The following is an 18,906-nucleotide window of genomic DNA, read 5'->3' on the forward strand; positions in this document are numbered from 1 at the left end:
TCCTGCTAGCGCAACTGGAGGGAGCTGCCCGCAGGGAGGTATTATCCTGGCCTGCTACTGAGCGGAGTACTCTAGAACAGATATTCACCCGCCTCAGGGCCACTTTTGAAACTAGGACTGCCTCAGAGATAAAGATGCACTTCTTTGGCAAGAAACAGAAGTCCGGTGAGTCCCTCCGTGACTATGCCCTATCACTTCAGGAGGCTTTAGGGGCTGTAATTCAGATAGATCCCAAAGAGGCTGATAATCAGGACCAGACCTTGAGGGAACAATTTATCAACGGGGTGTCTAGTGAGCAAATAAGGACCCAACTAAAGATGCTGTCCGCCCAGCACCCTAACAGTACCTTTCTGGACTTTAAAGAACTGGCTATAAAAATTCTGGGGTCAGCAGTATCTCCGGAGTTGAGCACCCTACCTGAATCACCAGCCTGCAGGCCAAAACCGCTTATCACTAACCAAGCTCAGGCCGGTCAAGCTGTTCAAGCTTCAGCTACCGATACTATCGCCATGCTGACAGAGCAAGTAAATCACCTCACTAAAAGTCTAGAGAGAGTGTGCAGAAAAATAGAGGAATGGGAAAAACCCATAATGTCAGAAGAAGAGTTCCTGTCACCTCCTAGGCCGTTCCCACCTCCATACCAAGAGACTCACCCCAGGGATCCTGGGAGGCGTAATAGAGGTCGCAAGAGGCCCGTGTGTACATACTGCAAAAAGCTGGGACACACAGAATCCACGTGCTGGCAGTTAAACGGGCAACCCCTGAGGCTGAGGACCACCCCTCGGGAGGTAGAACACTAGGTCCAAAGGATCCAAATTGGATGCCACGGTATGTAGGATCCCATCCTAAAATCAACATAGAGATCAACGGGGTCTCCTTTGAAGCCCTATTAGACACTGGGTCTCAGGTCACTACTATTCAGCTGCCCGCCTTTGAAAGATTCTGGGACACCAACCAATTGACCCAGCCGCCTAAATCCTGGGTGGAGATTATCGCCAGCAATGGCAAACCAGTAAAGATTCATGGATACTGGGAACCCACCCTGCAGGTGGGGGAAGTAACCTTACCGCAACAGGGGGTGATAGTAGTACAGGCCGGCGACAGAGGAGGACATCCTGTCATTCTAGGCACCAATGTCTTCAAAAACTGTTATTCAGAAATACTTGCCGTATTTCACCAGACTTTGCCCACTGCTTCCTCTGCATCCAAGAGGGTGATTCAAAAGACTATTACTGTGTTAAGTGCCCAGCAGAGGTTTGCTAATGGGAAAGGAGAAATTTGTACTGCCAGGATTAGTGATATTAAGCCTGTGACTTTGCCTCCTAATTCTCAAACTCTTTTATGGTGTCGTGCTGTCCTGGGAGTCCAAGGCCGAGATTATCCAGCCCTGGTGGAACCAATCCAGATGGAGGATTACCCTTATGTGAGAGCTGCCAAGTGCCTGGTGAACGTCTCCCAAGGTAAAGTACCTGTCCGTCTGATTAACCTGAGTGATCATCCTGTGGCGCTTACTAAGCATTGCCGTGTTGCCCAGCTTTCTCAGGTGTCCTTCCAAGACATCATTCGTCTTCCAGTGACAGAAAAGCCGCCAGCTGCAGGCAGTGGACGCCCGTCAGTGACCCAGCCACAAGTGCCCTGGTGGGAAGAGCTCCATGTAGGGGACGAGACTACCCCCCAACATCAACAAGAAGGGATCCTACAGCTGGTCAAAGAGTACCACCAGGCCTTCAGTAAGCATGCTACCGATTATGGAGAGGTGAGTGCCATACAACACACCATACCTACTGGCTCTCATCCTCCCTCCTATCAAGGAGAGATACAGACCCTTACCGCCTACATCATATCAGACTGTAAAAGAAATGATCCAAGAGATGAAAGACTCTAATGTAATCCAGGACAGCCGTAGTCCGTGGGCTGCACCCCTGGTCCTTGTAAAGAAAAAGGATGGTGGTATCCGTTTCTGTGTGGATTATAGGAAAATTAATCAAATAACCCACAAAGATGCATACCCACTGCCCCGCATTGAGGAGTCACTAACTGCTCTGGGCTCCTCTGCCTATTTCTCCACATTGGACTTGACCAGTGGCTACTGGCAAGTACCCATGGCCCCTGCAGATAGGGAAAAGACTGCTTTCACTACTCCCATGGGCCTGTTCGAATTCAATTGTATGCCGTTCGGGCTATGTAATGCCCCAGGAACTTTCCAGAGACTAATGGAGCGGTGTTTGGGTCACAAAAACTTCGAAACAGTGCTGCTGTATCTAGATGACGTCATTGTGTACTCAAAAACATATGAAGACCATCTGAAACATTTAGCAGAAGTATTTGAAATCCTTATCAAATATGGCTTGAAGGTAAAGCCATCCAAGTGTCACTTGCTCAAACCTGCAGTAAAATACCTGGGGCATGTGGTAAGCGGAGAGGGCGTGCAACCTGACCCTGATAAGTTAGCGGCTGTCCGTAATTGGCCGGTCCCCACTACCGTCAAAGAGGTGAGGGGTTTCCTTGGTTTTGCCGGCTACTATAGACGTTTTATCCCCCATTTTGCTCAAATAGCTGATCCTATCCAGGAGCTCTTGAGGGGGCAACCCAAGAAAAGTCCTAGAACTCCTGTGCCCATTGAGTGGAATGAGGAAAGAGAGATAGCGTTCCAATTGTTAAAAAAGAAACTGACCAAGCCTCCTGTGTTAGGTTATCCAGACTACAGCAAGCCCTTCCATCTGTATACTGATGCTAGCAAGCGAGGCCTGGGAGCTGTGTTAGCCCAGATCCAAGAGGGAAAAGAAAGAGTGATAGCTTATGCAAGCCGCTCCCTGAAAGGAGCTGAGAAAAATGACCAGAATTATAGTTCCTTCAAACTAGAGTTCCTGGCCTTAGAGTGGGCAGTGACGGAAAAATTCAAAGATTATCTAGCCGCCACCCCGTTCATTGCATTCACTGACAATAACCCTCTGGCACATCTAAATACAGCTAAATTAGGGGCCTTGGAGCAGAGATGGGCGTCTCGCCTCGCCAACTATGATTTCTCTGTAAAATATCGTGCTGGACGTACTAATGATAATGCTGATGCTTTATCCAGGCTTCCCACAGAGACAGCTCCTGATGATGTGCGAGATGCTTGGGAAGATGTAGAGATGCTGGCTTTCTATAACAAATTTGCTCAACAGGATCAGGCTCGAGCTACCAATGACAGAGCTGCAGTTCCTTCACCCTCCAGTAGGCCTGATCCTAAGGAAGAAAGGTGGGTGAAACTACAGTCTGAAAGTAGAGTGCTGGGTGAGTTGTTGGACTTCATTACTAGTGGCAGAGCCCCTGAGAGGATTCGGCGTAAGAGTGCAGATCCTGAGCTCATCAAACTGTGGAGACAGCGCCATCAACTCTTCATACAAAAGGGCCTATTGCTACGGAGAAGCCTAGACCCAGTGTCCAACGAGAGAGTGCACCAGATTCTCATACCCCGACGAGATGCAGGTATGGTGTTGGAGATGTACCACAATCAATCTGGTCACTTTGGGGTCCAAAAGACTGAGGCTACTATCCGCCAGCGGTTTTACTGGGTGGGCATGAGAGAAGACATGGAGAAGTGGTGTCGGGAGTGTGTAGCCTGTGCCTTAAAACGAAGTGAGCACCATGATCAGAGGGCACCACTGAGACCCATTGTAAGTACTCGTCCTCTTGAACTTGTCGCCATCGACCATGTGAAACTGGAGCCTAGTCGCTCAGGGTATGCTTATGCCATGACTATTATTGACCATTTCACTAAGTTTGTTGTAGCGGTGCCTGTGAGAGACCAGACAGCCAAGACTACAGCCGAACTGTTCTGGAAGCACTTCCTCTTGCCCTACGGATGTCCAGAAAAGATCCTCACCGATCAAGGACCTGCTTTTGAGTCCCATCTGTTCCATGAACTGTGCCGCTTACACAACTGTAAGAAGATCCGGACAACGGCCTACCATCCTCAAGGTAATGGATTATGTGAAAAAATGAATCAGACCTTGATAGAGATGCTGAGGGCCGTGCCTCCTGAAACCAGAGGAGATTGGCCTAATCTGTTGCCACAGCTCATGTTCACATACAATCATACCATACATTGTTCCACCGGGTATACCCCCTTTTATTTGATGTTTGGGCGCCAAGGGACATTGCCTGCTGATCATTCATTGGACATACACGTACCTGATTGCATTAACCCATTACCTAACACCGACTGGGTTGCTGAACATCAAAGGCGATTGAATACAGCCAAAGCCATTGTTCAGGAACGTATGGACTATGCTAGGGACCGACAGCAGAGAGACTATGATCAAACAGCCCATGCAGAACCCTTGACAATAGGGGCTGTGGTATGGTTAAAAAATAACCGCCGTACCAGTAAACTGGACAGTAAATGGGAGCGAAGTCCCTATGTTGTCACTGCAATCCCAAATCTTGGAACTCACACTTATGAGATCACCCGGGAAGGCAAGGGATCCCAAATTGTACACCGAAACCGGTTAAAGCTCTGCCTGACACCAGAACCTAGTGCCGAGAGTTCTGGATCTGAATCTCCTGTGTCAGTCATCAATACCGCCCGAGGATCCTATGCAGGCTGTCAGTAATCTGAGGTATGACGCTGATCCCATGCATTGGCTTCTGACACCATGGTTGAACTTGCTGGTGCCTGCTCCGGCACCTACTGTATCTTCACCTCCAGAATAGCCGGTTCAAGATGCCCCGGATCCAGTTTCCCCTCTAGTGGATCTAGTTGTTCCTGTTGTTCCTGACCAAGGTCTCACTGATGGAGACCCTCCTGTTGCTCCTCTCTCTTCTACCTCGTTGCTAAGGGAAGAGGAGACCCCTGTATTGAGAAGGTCCACCCGGATGACCAGGGGACGTCCGCCAGTCCGTTTAGGAGACTTTGACTATGCTGGTGGTGTCTCCTCTCGAGCAGTTGCTACTGGTAATACTTTACTTGACATTTGTGCGCAAGAATGGACTCCTCCACGTGAGCCCTTGCCTGTGATACACCCACAGGATACTCCTGGGTAGTTCCGTTATTATACTGCCACCAAAGAAGAATGGACTAACCTGGTTCACCCCAAGTCCGCTGTGCCAGGTCAGCGCCCGTGTCTAAGAAGTAAGAAGACGCCCCTTTCCCTTGCGTCATTTGGTCATGAAGTTATTAATGTTATGTTTTTCTGTGTGAAATAATTATCTATTATATTCATGATTTAATGCTTAAGTTATGTACCAAGGTTTGCCGGTTCAGGAAGGTGTGTGTGAGTACGAGGCCTTACTCACGTTAAAGTCTGGGGGTGTGCAGCATACGGGTAAGTTACCCGACACTGCTAGGTTGTATGTGTATTTCCCTTTAAGCCAGTTAGGCCTGTTGCAGGCAATCCCTGTTCCAGTCAGCAGAGGGAGCTCCCAGTTCAGTATAAATAGGCAGGGCCTAGCCTAGGAAGGGGAGTTCAGAAGTTTCTAGAGTCAGTGCTGGGAGAGACAGATGCAAGTCCAGAAAAGCAAGAGGTACTAAAGACAACAGAGGAGGTACTTGATAATTATAAAACCAAGGATATACGCCAGAGCTAGGGCATCGGGCCTTGGAGAAGAGTTTCTATGTTCCAGGATCAGTCAGGAATAGAGTGCAAGCCGCCTGTACTGCAAGTCCTGGGTTTAACACTCTGAAGTCACCTTGCTATATATATTGCCTGCATCAAATGTACTGCAACCAACTGTCTGCAAAGGAACTGCGCTTCCATCTATGTCCATGTATGATGACTACTAAAGTTTGAGTTCTGTTTTAACATCACGTGGTTCCTCAGTTATTCCTGCTATCAGCAAACGGCGTGCCACCGTTTAATTGGCACTGGCGTCACGAACATTACTTATCATCACCTGCCCTTGCAGAGAGTCAGCTGTCTCAGGTTAGTGTCACAATTGCACTACAACACCCAGGAACATTTTTAAACCTAACTTGAGTACGCTGCACTTACTGCACTACATACATATATTCAATGTACAGCACCTCAACCAGCCTATGTTCATATAAAAAACTTGTTAAATTATTTATTATATTCAAATGTATCCGTATGGTGGGCCCAGTGGTGGATCCAGAGTCTGGTCTCGGGAGGGGCACTTCCAGACTGTTTTGTGGCGGCAGACAGAAAATAATGTGGTGCTAATAGAACAGACTATGTTATTTAACCAGCTCTAATACACATAATCTAATAGACTGTCTGAAGTACTGGTACGGTCTTCTATAAAGATGGCGGTGGGCCGGGCCCTTGTGGATACAGAGTCCCCGGTAATAGTCTTTGACCACAGGGGCAGTAAATGATTTGTTTTCATTGGGGCCCTCAGTTCTGATCAGTTACACACACTGGTCTTCTGCAGGTCTTCCTGGGGGTCGGGCAGCTCAGGGCCAGTCTGATCACACTCTGCACTGAGGAGACAGATCGCAGCACTCCCCCCGCACCGCAGAGACAACACAGGACCCCCACACCTTACTGCAGACTGACACACAACACCCTGCTGCAGGCGATCACACACACGCAGGCTCCCGAGGCACAAAGAGAGAGACAGGCAGCGATGTCCCTGTCAGTGACAGTGTGAGCAGAAGAAATGCTCTGTCTATAACTAAGGAGTATCAGGGTACATTATACAGTGGGTAATATAACTGAGGAGAGGTAGCAGGGTAGGGTACATACTTTATATACGTTATATACTGTGTATATACACTCACCTAAAGAATTATTAGGAACACCATACTAATACGGTGTTGGACCCCCTTTTCCTTCAGAACTGCCTTAATTCTACGTGGCATTGATTCAACAAGGTGCTGATAGCATTCTTTAGAAATGTTGGCCCATATTGATAGGATAGCATCTTGCAGTTGATGGAGATTTGAGGGATGCACATCCAGGGCACGAAGCTCCCGTTCCACCACATCCCAAAGATGCTCTATTGGGTTGAGATCTGGTGACTGTGGGGGCCATTTTAGTACAGTGAACTCATTGTCATGTTCAAGAAACCAATTTGAAATGATTTGAGCTTTGTGACATGGTGCATTATCCTGCTGGAAGTAGCCATCAGAGGATGGATACATGTTCTCATTCTGTTCTGTTTACACCAAATTCGGACTCTACCATTTGAATGTCTCAACAGAAATCGAGACTCATCAGACGAGGCAACATTTTTCCAGTCTTCAACAGTCCAATTTTAGTGAGCTCGTGCAAATTGTAGCCTCTTTTTCCTTTTTGTAGTGGAGATGAGTGGTACCCAGTGGGGTCTTCTGCTGTTGTAGCCCATCCGCCTCAAGGTTGTGCGTGTTGTGGCTTCACAAATGCTTTGCTGCATACCTCGGTTGTAACAAGTGGTTATTTCAGTCAACGTTGCTCTTCTATCATCTTGAATCAGTCGGCCCATTCTCCTCTGACCTCCAGCATCCACAAGGCATTTTTGCCCACAGGACTGCCGCATACTGGATGTTTTTCCCTTTTCACACCATTCTTTGTAAACCCTAGAAATGGTTGTGCGTGAAAATCCCAGTAACTGAGCAGATTGTGAACAACCATGCCACGCTCAAAATTGCTTAAATCACCTTTCTTTCCCATTCTGACATTCAGTTTGGAGTTCAGGAGATTGTCTTGACCAGGACCACCCCCCTAAATGCATTGAAGCAACTGCCATGTGATTGGTTGACTAGATAATTGCATTAATGAGAAATAGAACAGGTGCTCCTAATAATTCTTTAGGTGAGTGTGTGTATATGTGTGTGTATATTATATATATATATATATATATATATATATATATATATCTTAATTATACAGAGGTAGGGACAGGTCTCAGCCAGGGCAGTGTTCTTGCATGCTGTAAGGGAGCAGCTGGGCACAAACACTATCACGCCGCCCTCACCTCATTAGCAGGCACGCGGGCCGGGCACGCAGCAGCTTCCGGCTTTTCCTTCCAAGTTTGCCGCCCAGACGGGACCACTCCCTCTCCTGGCTGCTTGCGCCTGCACGCATGGCTCTGCCTCCGCCCCCCTATCTGAACTTAGGGGACAGGTATTGTAATTACAGTGTGGCTCTGCGGTGGCGGCCAGCGTTAAAGGGAAAAATCAGCGGGAAACTCCTCGGGGGGGGGAGAGGCAATCGCCAGATTCAGGAGCTGGTTTGAAAATGGTAGAATATATTTCATTGGACAACCCGTTTAAGTTGTAAAATAACTTCACAAGGCACTTACTAATGTGTTGTGATGGTTCTTTGCTGGCTTGATTCATTTTTCCATCGCATTATACACAGCTCGTGGGAGCTGCTGCGCACACTATGTGCGCTTTTCCTATAGTGTGCAGCAGCAATAGTAAAGTTCCTATTGAGCCTTGCCTCAGGGCGGTGGGGGTATCCAGCAATATTTCGATATTCAACTGCATCTCTGTGCTCAGGACAGATTGTAATTAAAGAGGACCTTTCATTACAATAGAAAATCTAAACTAAGTATACAGACATGGAAAGCGGGGCCCAGGGATCTCCCTGCACTTACTATTATCCCTGGGCGCCGCTCCGTTCTCCCGGTATAGGCTCCGGTATCTTCAGATTTTCGGCTCAACTGGGAGGAGCCTGCTCTTGTTCTCCTGGGCGAGAAAAAAAACTCTCAGGCTATGAGCTGAGCGCTGCGATTGGCCAGCGCTACAGCCTGGGAGAAGGAGACGCCCAGGAGAACAAGAGCAGGCTCCTCCCGGTTGATCCGAAAATCTGAAGATACCGGAGCCTATACCGGGAGAACGGAGCGGCGCCCAGGGATAATAGTAAGTGCAGGGAGATCCCTGGGCGCCGCTCTCCATGTCTGTATACTTAGTTTAGATTTTCTATCGTAATGAAAGGTTCTCTTTAAATGCTGCGGGCGGTAGGTAGTTGATGTCTACCTGCCTTGTTATTCACTCTCATAGGTTACCGGCCACTAGGCTTGAAGCCTATCAGAGGCCGTCTTAGGCAGAGCAATGACATTACTTCTGGGGCGTACTTTGGGGGCTTTATTACTACTGCGGGACAATATAGTGGGCATCATGGGTACTGGGGGCGGTCACTTTAAGTTGCATTACTTTTACTGGGGGCACTATAGGTGGATGTTATTATTTATGGGGGAATTATTACTACTGGTAATTCGCACGCATTAACGCAGATTTTCGCAATCAAGAATATAATCTCGAATTCTCGAATATATGACGAATATGCTACAAAAATATTTGCGAAATATCGTGATTTCGAATATTGCCCCTGCTGCTTATCACTACTGGGGGAATTTTTTCTAGTGGGGGCATTAAAGTGCGTTTATTACTACAGGAGAACTATGGGGAACATGATTACTAGAATTGGCACTGTAAGGGTATTTTTACTACTGGGGCACAATGGGAGATTATTACTATTGGAGGCACAGTAGGGGCAATATTACTACTAAAGGCACTCTAGGGCAGAATTATTACTATTGGGGAGCATTTTGGGAACACTATTACTATGGAGGGCTTCATGGTATAGTATCAGCTTAACATAATTATTTTTGGGTGGGGCACTGTTTATGGCACTTACTATCAGGGGCTTTATTTGGTGGGCGTGATTATCTTTGAGGGCATTGTGTGGCAATTATAGAATGAGGCACTATTGTGATACTAGTATTATCAGGAGGGCTATTTCTGCAGCATAATACTGGAGTATTGGCAGTGGCAAAATGGGGTGTTTATAAGGTGGGATGGAAATGGAAAAGTAGGAACCTAAAATGTCAGTGTAACATACTCTCCTGAGAGGATAGACATGGATGAAAGAAGTTATAATGGTGGTCTGCTTTAAGATAAGGGTAAGTGTAGGGACAACTTAATCTCCCTTCCCCACTATCATTGTCACTCACCTGGATGCTGTTTATTATATTTATTAACATAGTAACCACTTTTTGTGTATTTTTCTTGAGTATATCAAAGGTCCCCTACGGGTCCCTTTTTTAATGTATATCAATAATTTTTTTTTTATTTTTTTTTGCTGGAACTTATATGGGACAGGTAACATGCATCAAGTCCATGTTACCTTCTCCCTGGTTCATGATAGAGAATATTTTTTCTCTCCTACTGAAACATGTCAACATCTCTACCTCCTATAGAGCCTGAGATATGAATGATTAAAGCAGCCTCCCCCCCCTAAATCTGATCTCTACTTGAGCTGAACTGTTAGGGCATTTTCTCAAAGCCCCAGCAAAGCATAGGCAAAACTATTAGGGGGTGAAGTGGTGTGTGCCTCTTAAGAAATTTGGCACATCTTACTAGCATCCTTTAAAGCAAACCTGGTGTATAAAATGCTAGTCTTAATAAACTATCCCCATTGTGTCGCTGTATAAAGAATTTTTTTTTGTTCTAATTATTTTGTAGATTTAATTGCAATAATACAACTTAATGGAATTGATTGATCTAATGATTAATAGAAAAAATAAAAAATAAAACCAGACATTATGTACTCTGTGAGATGTTCAGAGCTTGGGATTTTTTTTATAATCTAACCCTGCTTTACAGTTCACAACTTTATTCCTGACCTGTCTGGTGTGTTCCTTGGATTTCATGATGCTTTTTGATCAATAATGTTTACTAACAAACCTCTGAGGCCTCCACAGAACAGCTGTAGTTATACTGAGAATAAGGCTACTTTCACACTGGCGTTTCTGGGTCCGCTTGTGAGATCCGTTTCAGGGCTCTCACAAGCGGCCCAAAACGGATCAGTTCAGCCCCAATGCATTCTGAATGGATAAGGATCCGTTCAGAATGCATCAGTTTGCCTCCATTCAGCCTCCATTCCTCTCTGGAGGCGGACAGCAGCGTTTTGATGTCCGCCTGACGATGCGGAGCCAAACAGATCCGTCCTGACTTACAATGTAAGTCAATGGGGACAGATCCGTTTTCACTGACACAATATGGTGCAATTGAAAACTGATCCGCCTCCCATTGACTCTCAATGTAAGTCAAAACTGATCTGTTTGCATTATCATGAACAAAAAATAAAATAAAAATTATTATTATTTTTTTGTTCGTGGTAATGTAAATGGATCCGTTCTGAATGAATACAAGCATTTGCATTATAGGTGCGGATCCGTCTGTGCAGATACCAGACGGATCCGCACCTAACGCAGGTGTGAAAGTAGCCTAAATTACACACAGGTGTACTCTATTTACTAATGAGTTGACTTCTGAAGGCAATTGGTCTCACTGGATTTTATTTAGGGATATATATATATATATATGTATATGTATAAAGAAAAAGAAAAAAGCAGCACACATTAATCACGGGTGAAAATCCTTTCAGGGGCCTGCGACCAAGGTCCCAAATGCATATATAGAAGAAAAGAAGGCAGCACTCCAGAAAATTGTGATGAAAAAAGTGGATGGTTTATTAACCCATCTAGCAGCAACGTTTCAGCTCTCTATGGAGCCTTTGTCCAGCTGAAACGTTGCTGCTAGAAGGGTTAATAAACAATCCACTTTTTTCATCACAATTTTCTGGAGTGCTGCCTTCATATATACATATATATATATATATATATATATATATATATATACACAGTACAGACCAAAAGTTTGGACACACCTTCTCATTCAAAGAGTTTTCTTTATTTTCATGACTATGAAGGCATCAAAACTATGAATTAACACATGTGGAATTATATACATAACAAACAAGTGTGAAACAACTGAAAATATGTAATATTCTAGGTTCTTCAAAGTAGCCACCTTTTGCTTTGATTACTGCTTTGCACACTCTTGGCATTCTCTTGATGAGCTTCAAGAAGTAGTCCCCTGAAATGGTCTTCCAACAGTCTTGAAGGAGTTCCCAGAGATGCTTAGCACTTGTTGGCCCTTTTGCCTTCACTCTGCGGTCCAGCTCACCCCAAACCATCTCGATTGGGTTCAGGTCCGGTGACTGTGGAGGCCAGGTCATCTGGCGCAGCACCCCATCACTCTCCTTCTTGGTCAAATAGCCCTTACTTTCAACGTTTTCCCAATTTTTCGGCTGACTGACTGACCTTCATTTCTTAAAGTAATGATGGCCACTCGTTTTTCTTTACTTAGCTGCTTTTTTCTTGCCATAATACAAATTCTAACAGTCTATTCAGTAGGACTATCAGCTGTGTATCCACCTGACTTCTCCTCAACGCAACTGATGGTCCCAACCCCATTTATAAGGCAAGAAATCCCACTTATTAAACCTGACAGGGCACACCTGTGAAGTGAAAACCATTTCAGGTGACTACCTCTTGAAGCTAATCAAGAGAATGCCAAGAGTGTGCAAAGCAGTAATCAAAGCAAAAGGTGGCTACTTTAAAGAACCTAGAATATGACATATTTTCAGTTGTTTCACACTTGTTTGTTATGTATATAATTCCACATGTGTTAATTCATAGTTTTGATGCCTTCATAGTCATGAAAATAAAGAAAACTCTTTGAATGAGAAGGTGTGTCCAAACTTTTGGTTTGTACTGTATATGTGTGTGTGTGTATATATATATATATATATATACACACACACATACATGTATACATACAGGCACATGTATACTATATACACACTCTTATAGGCATATGTACACACACATACATACATACATCGGCTAACAGGTCTGTTGCTGTGTTTGAAGCTTCCTGCTCTTCTCTTGCTGTCTCTGCTTCTGCCTCCTCAGTGTGTGGATGGGACTCCTTAAGCACTCACTGGAGCAGAGGCTTTAACAGCCCTACACTGCATGGGAGTTCAAGCCAGGTGGCTCCCCCTTCATGCAAGGAGGGTGCAAGAACCTGTGCAAAAATGCACTTCTTTGGATCTCCTGTGGACCGCCCTTTGGAATGAGGACCCCAAGCAATTGCCCATTTTCTTCCTCATCCAATGGCAACCCTGTATAGACTGAAACACATTGGCGCACAGATGTGTCACCATACACATTAGTGTATTGTCAGCCAAACCCTCAGAGAATGGTGAGTTCAGCTAACACTTTAGTGTGTATGGGGAGCTCCCCAACATCATCTGTCAGGGCATAGAATAATTGGGGGAATTTAAATTTGAAAAAACACTGCAAAAAATGCACCAAAATGATACGCAACTGACAATACTAGCCAATTCCTCAGGCCGATGTTAAAAGCTGTGAACTTTGCGAATATCTTCCAGTCAGGAACATATCGGAGCCCCTCATGCACCACGTCACGGTGTCTCAGCACGCATGGGGTCCTACCACTCAACTGCCCGTGGTGTGTGAACAGGGTCTGAACAGTGCTGGAAACCAACTCACAGCCAGACTCTCACATGCCTCCATAGTGGTATCACCAATGCACTGTGAGGTAGGATAAAGCTGTCAGCCGCACCCACAACAGACCATGTGACACAGAAGCCGCACCCACAACAGACCATGTGACACAGAATCTACCAGATGCAAAAGAACGTTACCAGCAAAATGAAGTGGCATATTCCATACACATAAAGACAAAAACTCACTGAAAAAAGTGGCCTAAACGGGTGGAAATGCTCCAAACCCAGACACTGTAGCGTGTCTATAACCGGGTGAGCTATTCCTCGGCATGCGGTCCGCAGATAACGGCAATCCCCAGCAGAAAATGCGTACAATGGAGGATGCCGAGGCGGACCGCATGCACCACAAGGACATCTTACACAAAATGATACATTGTACAGATGAAAAAATATACATACAAAAATCACTGCAAAAAATGCACCAAAATGATACCCAATTTAAATTTGTCACCCCATTTTTTTGTTCTCCCATTAGATAAACTAGTGTTTGGCAACAGCTTTTTTCTTTTTGGCTAACAGCTATTGAAGATGCACGGACGCCTTTAGGTACAACCACATGGTCAGGTTTCTGCATTAAGTTTTGGAAACCGAAATGAGGAGTGGATCATAAAATTGCAGAAAGTATAAAAGACAGATATGAATCATCCTCTTTTTTGAATTTACTCATGGTTTTGGCTTCCAATACTGCATGCAGAAACCTGATAGTGTGGCCTCACCCTTAGAATCCATTTAAAAGTGAAACATTATCATACAGAGTAGCCAAATAAATGTCACTTCAAAATGTTATCTTGAGGACAGGTTTGCTATTGTGTACCAGCCAGGGAGTATAGCCTAAAGTCTCCTGCTGTGCCTTCCTAAGGAGACTTGGTATGCCATCAAGACTTCAAAGGATTTGGGGGATGTATGCATGCTATTGTCACATGCTAGTCCAGGTATCATCATGCTATTGTGATTGAAGGAGATACTGTATAGAGTCCACTAAACAGACTTAATAACATTATTTAACTGAAAGGTCAAAATAAATATTTTAGTAGGAAGGTTTCTGAGCTGCTAGAAGGATGAAATGCAATCATAACATAAGTGTAGGGAATGCGACCAGTTTCTGAATGTCAGGCAAGATGCATACGTTTTAAAACAATTCCCACCCATTGATATAATTGATATAGACATAACTAGATGATGAGATAGACAGACATACAGGGAGTGCAGAATTATTAGGCAAGTTGTATTTTTGAGGATTAATTTTATTATTGAACAACAACCATGTTCTCAATGAACCCAAAAAACTCATTAATATCAAAGCTGAATATTTTTGGAAGTAGTTTTTAGTTTGTTTTTAGTTTTAGCTATTTTAGGGGGAAATCTGTGTGTGCAGGTGACTATTACTGTGCATAATTATTAGGCAACTTAACAAAAAACAAATATATACCCATTTCAATTATTTATTTTTACCAGTGAAACCAATATAACATCTCAACATTCACAAATATACATTTCTGACATTCAAAAACAAAACAAAAACAAATCAGTGACCAATATAGCTACCTTTCTTTGCAAGGACACTCAAAAGCCTGCCATCCATGGATTCTGTCAGTGTTTTGATCTGTTCACCATCAACATTGCGTGCAGCAGCAACCACAGCCTCCCAGACACTGTTCAGAGAGGTGTACTGTTTTCCCTCCTTGTAAATCTCACATTTGATGATGGACCACAGGTTCTCAATGGGGTTCAGATCAGGTGAACAAGGAGGCCATGTCATTCGATTTTCTTCTTTTATACCCTTTCTTGCCAGCCACGCTGTGGAGTACTTGGACGCGTGTGATGGAGCATTGTCCTGCATGAAAATCATGTTTTTCTTGAAGGATGCAGACTTCTTCCTGTACCACTGCTTGAAAAAGGTGTCTTCCAGAAACTGGCAGTAGGACTGGGAGTTGAGCTTGACTCCATCCTCAACCCGAAAAGGCCCCACAAGCTCATCTTTGATGATACCAGCCCAAACCAGTACTCCACCTCCACCTTGCTGGCGTCTGAGTCAGACTGGAGCTCTCTGCCCTTTACCAATCCAGCCACGGGCCCATCCATCTGGCCCATCAAGACTCACTCTCATTTCATCAGTCCATAAAACCTTAGAAAAATCAGTCTTGAGATATTTCTTGGCCCAGTCTTGACGTTTCAGCTTGTGTGTCTTGTTCAGTGGTGGTCGTCTTTCAGCCTTTCTTACCTTGGCCATGTCTCTGAGTATTGCACACCTTGTGCTTTTGGGCACTCCAGTGATGTTGCAGCTCTGAAATATGGCCAAACTGGTGGCAAGTGGCATCTTGGCAGCTGCACGCTTGACTTTTCTCAGTTCATGGGCAGTTATTTTGCGCCTTGGTTTTTCCACACGCTTCTTGCGACCCTGTTGACTATTTTGAATGAAACGATTGATTGTTCGATGATCACGCTTCAGAAGCTTTGCAATTTTAAGAGTGCTGCATCCCTCTGCAAGATAACTCACTATTTTAGACTTTTCTGAGCCTGTCAAGTCCTTCTTTTGACCCATTTTGCCAAAGGAAAGGAAGTTGCCTAATAATTATGCACACCTTATATAGGGTGTTGATGTCATTAGACCACACCCCTTCTCATTACAGAGATGCACATCACCTAATATGCTTAATTGGTAGTAGGCTTTCGAGCCTATACAGCTTGGAGTAAGACAACATGCATAAAGAGGATGATGTGGTCAAAATACTCATTTGCCTAATAATTCTGCACTCCCTGTATTCTTAAGCCTTATTCACACGTCCTTGTCTGTGCTTAAATCCGTTAAAAGGTGGTCAGTGATGCCTCCATGAAGATGTCCATGTTGGGTCAGTGTGTCATTCGTGTTTTACGGACACTGCACTGCTGAAAAATAATTTAAAAGCATATCTTCCTAATAATATGTGAAACACAGATGTTACACTAATTGCGTGGTTTTCACGGACCCATAGACTATAATGGGCGTGATGGATCCGTGGACGCAGACAAATTAGAGCATGCATCCGTGGTAAAAACACGGACCCACGGACCCTGGTAAAACACTGATGTGTGAATATACACATTAAAATAAATGGGGACGTGTGCTGTTGAGAACATGTACAGTAGTGATGGACGAACATATGCCAGGATGGTTCGCGAACGCGATCAAATGTTCGTGAACCGCAAGTTCGCGGCGGGTCCCATTCATTTTAATGGCTGGCGAACCTGAAAAACCTTCAGCTCATATTTGCAGCCAAGAAATAATTACTAGAAGTGCACAAATAGTCCCACAACATGGACAGTGACATACCAGATCAGGGCCGGTGCAAGGATTTTTGCCGCCCTAGGCAAGATAAAAATTGCCGCCCCCCCCCCCTTATCAGATGATCTGTGGATGACGCACTGTTATGGGGAGGATCTGTGGATGACGCACTGTTATGGGGGGATCTGTGGATGACGCACTGTTATGGGGGGGATCTGTGGATGACGCACTGTTATGGGGAGGATCTGTGGATGACGCACTGTTATGGGGGGGATCTGTGGATGACTCACTGTTATGGGGGGGATCTGTGGATGACTCACTGTTATGGGGGGGATCTGTGGATGACTCACTGTTATGGGGGGGATCTGTGGATGACGCACTGTTATGGGGGGATCTGTGGATGACGCACTGTTATGGGGGGGATCTGTGGATGACGCACTGTTATGGGGGGGATCTGTGGATGACGCACTGTTATGGGGGGATCTGTGGATGACGCACTGTTATGGGGGATCTGTGGATGATGCACTGTTATGGGGGGATCTGTGGATGACGCACTGTTATGGGGGGATCTGTGGATGACGCACTGTTATGGGGGGATCTGTGGATGACTCACTGTTATGTGGGGGATCTGTGGATGACTCACTGTTATGGGGGGGATCTGTGGATGACTCACTGTTATGGGGGGAATCTGTGGATGACTCACTGTTATGGGGGGAATCTGTGGATGACTTACTGTTATGGGGGGAATCTGTGGATGACTCACTGTTATGGGGGGGGGGGTCTGTGGATGACACTTATGTCATCCACAGATCCCCATAAGTGTCATCTACAGATCCCCCATCAGATGCATCAGTGTGGAGGGAGGAGGCGGAGACACTCATGGTGGGGCCCGGTGCAGTGATTCTACTCTAATACACTGGGCCCCGCCGCAGCTGTTAAGTCCATTCAATCCGAATGGGTCCACAATTACTGTACTGTACTTACTGTAGTACCTTATGTATAGCATTAAGACGGCGCAGACTGGCAGCTCCCTCGGTCATGCGCCGCCTGCCGCAGCTCCCTCCTCATGCGCCGCCTGCCTGCTTATCTCACTTTATGAATGAACAGGCAGATGGGCAGGCGGCACATGAGGAGGGAGCTGCGGCAGGCGGCGCATGACCGAGGGAGCTGCTGGTCTGCGCCATCTTAATGCTATACATAAGGTACTAGTACAGTAAGTACAGTACAGTAATTGCGGACCCATTCGGATTGAATGTACTTAACAGCTGCGGGGCCTGGTGTATTAGAGTAGAGTCACTGCACCGGGCCCCGCCATGAGTTTCCCCGCCTCCTCCCTCCACACTGATACTTCGCTGGCCGCGCTGTGCAGCATAGCGGCCAGCGAAGTATCCCCAATCCGCTTTATAAGACGCACGGCCATTTCCCCCCCACTTTTTGGGGGAAAAGTGCGTCTTATAAGGCAAAAAATACAGTAAATAATAAACATATTGCATTGTCTACTGACTACTTACCAGTCCAGGACAATAAGATGAGCTGGTCTCTGGCTGCAGTCTGGCTCTTGGTCGGGCTCTGGGGACTGGAGACAAACACGGTACGTACACCATTCAGGAATGTCGCCCTGGCTGGGGTCCTGGGGAAGAAGAAAGCAGCTGCATCTGCAGGCTGCACTCCAATCCAGGCAGGTAGGAGGCTAGGAGCCCACTTCTAGTTCTGTCCCAGAAGGAGAAGGCACAGGCACTGCACTGCCGCACTGGGGGTCGGGGGAGGCAAATTGCTGGTGGTGGGCCGCTGTGGCTGGCTGCTGGGCTGCTCAGTGTGCGGCCTTGCCGCCTTCTCTTCTTCCTCCTTCGCTCCACCCCTCATTAGCTCCAAAGTCAGCAGAGCTCCGCCTCCGCTCCACCCTCTGCACTGCAGCCTGAAGCCAGGTAAGCCGGCATAAGCTAGCAGCAGTTAGAATAGTCACTCAGAGTCAGGACGTCAGCCCCCCCCCCGCTCCCCCCCCCCGTGCCCCCACGGCTTTACTGAGGCAGCAGCGCTCAGTCACAGACTGTCAGTCAGGAGTCAGCAGGCGCCGCCTGCTGCCTGTGTGCGCTGCCTGTCTGACATGTGCCGCCCGCCGCCGCGGCCCGCCGGGATTCTTTAGAGCGCTCAGCCGCTCTGGCGGCGCAGCATGAGGGGCGCCGCCGGCCGCCACTGTTATGTTAGTTATAACCAACTTTTTTTTTTTTTTTAAACCGCGGCGGGCGCCCCCTGCTAAGTGGCGCCCTAGGCGACTGCCTAGTTCGCCTTACTGGTGGCGCCGGCCCTGTACCAGATGTATTATTCGAATTTGCGATC

This window comes from Bufo bufo, chromosome 2 (genome assembly GCF_905171765.1).
Source record: "Bufo bufo chromosome 2, aBufBuf1.1, whole genome shotgun sequence".
NCBI lineage: Eukaryota > Metazoa > Chordata > Amphibia > Anura > Bufonidae > Bufo > Bufo bufo.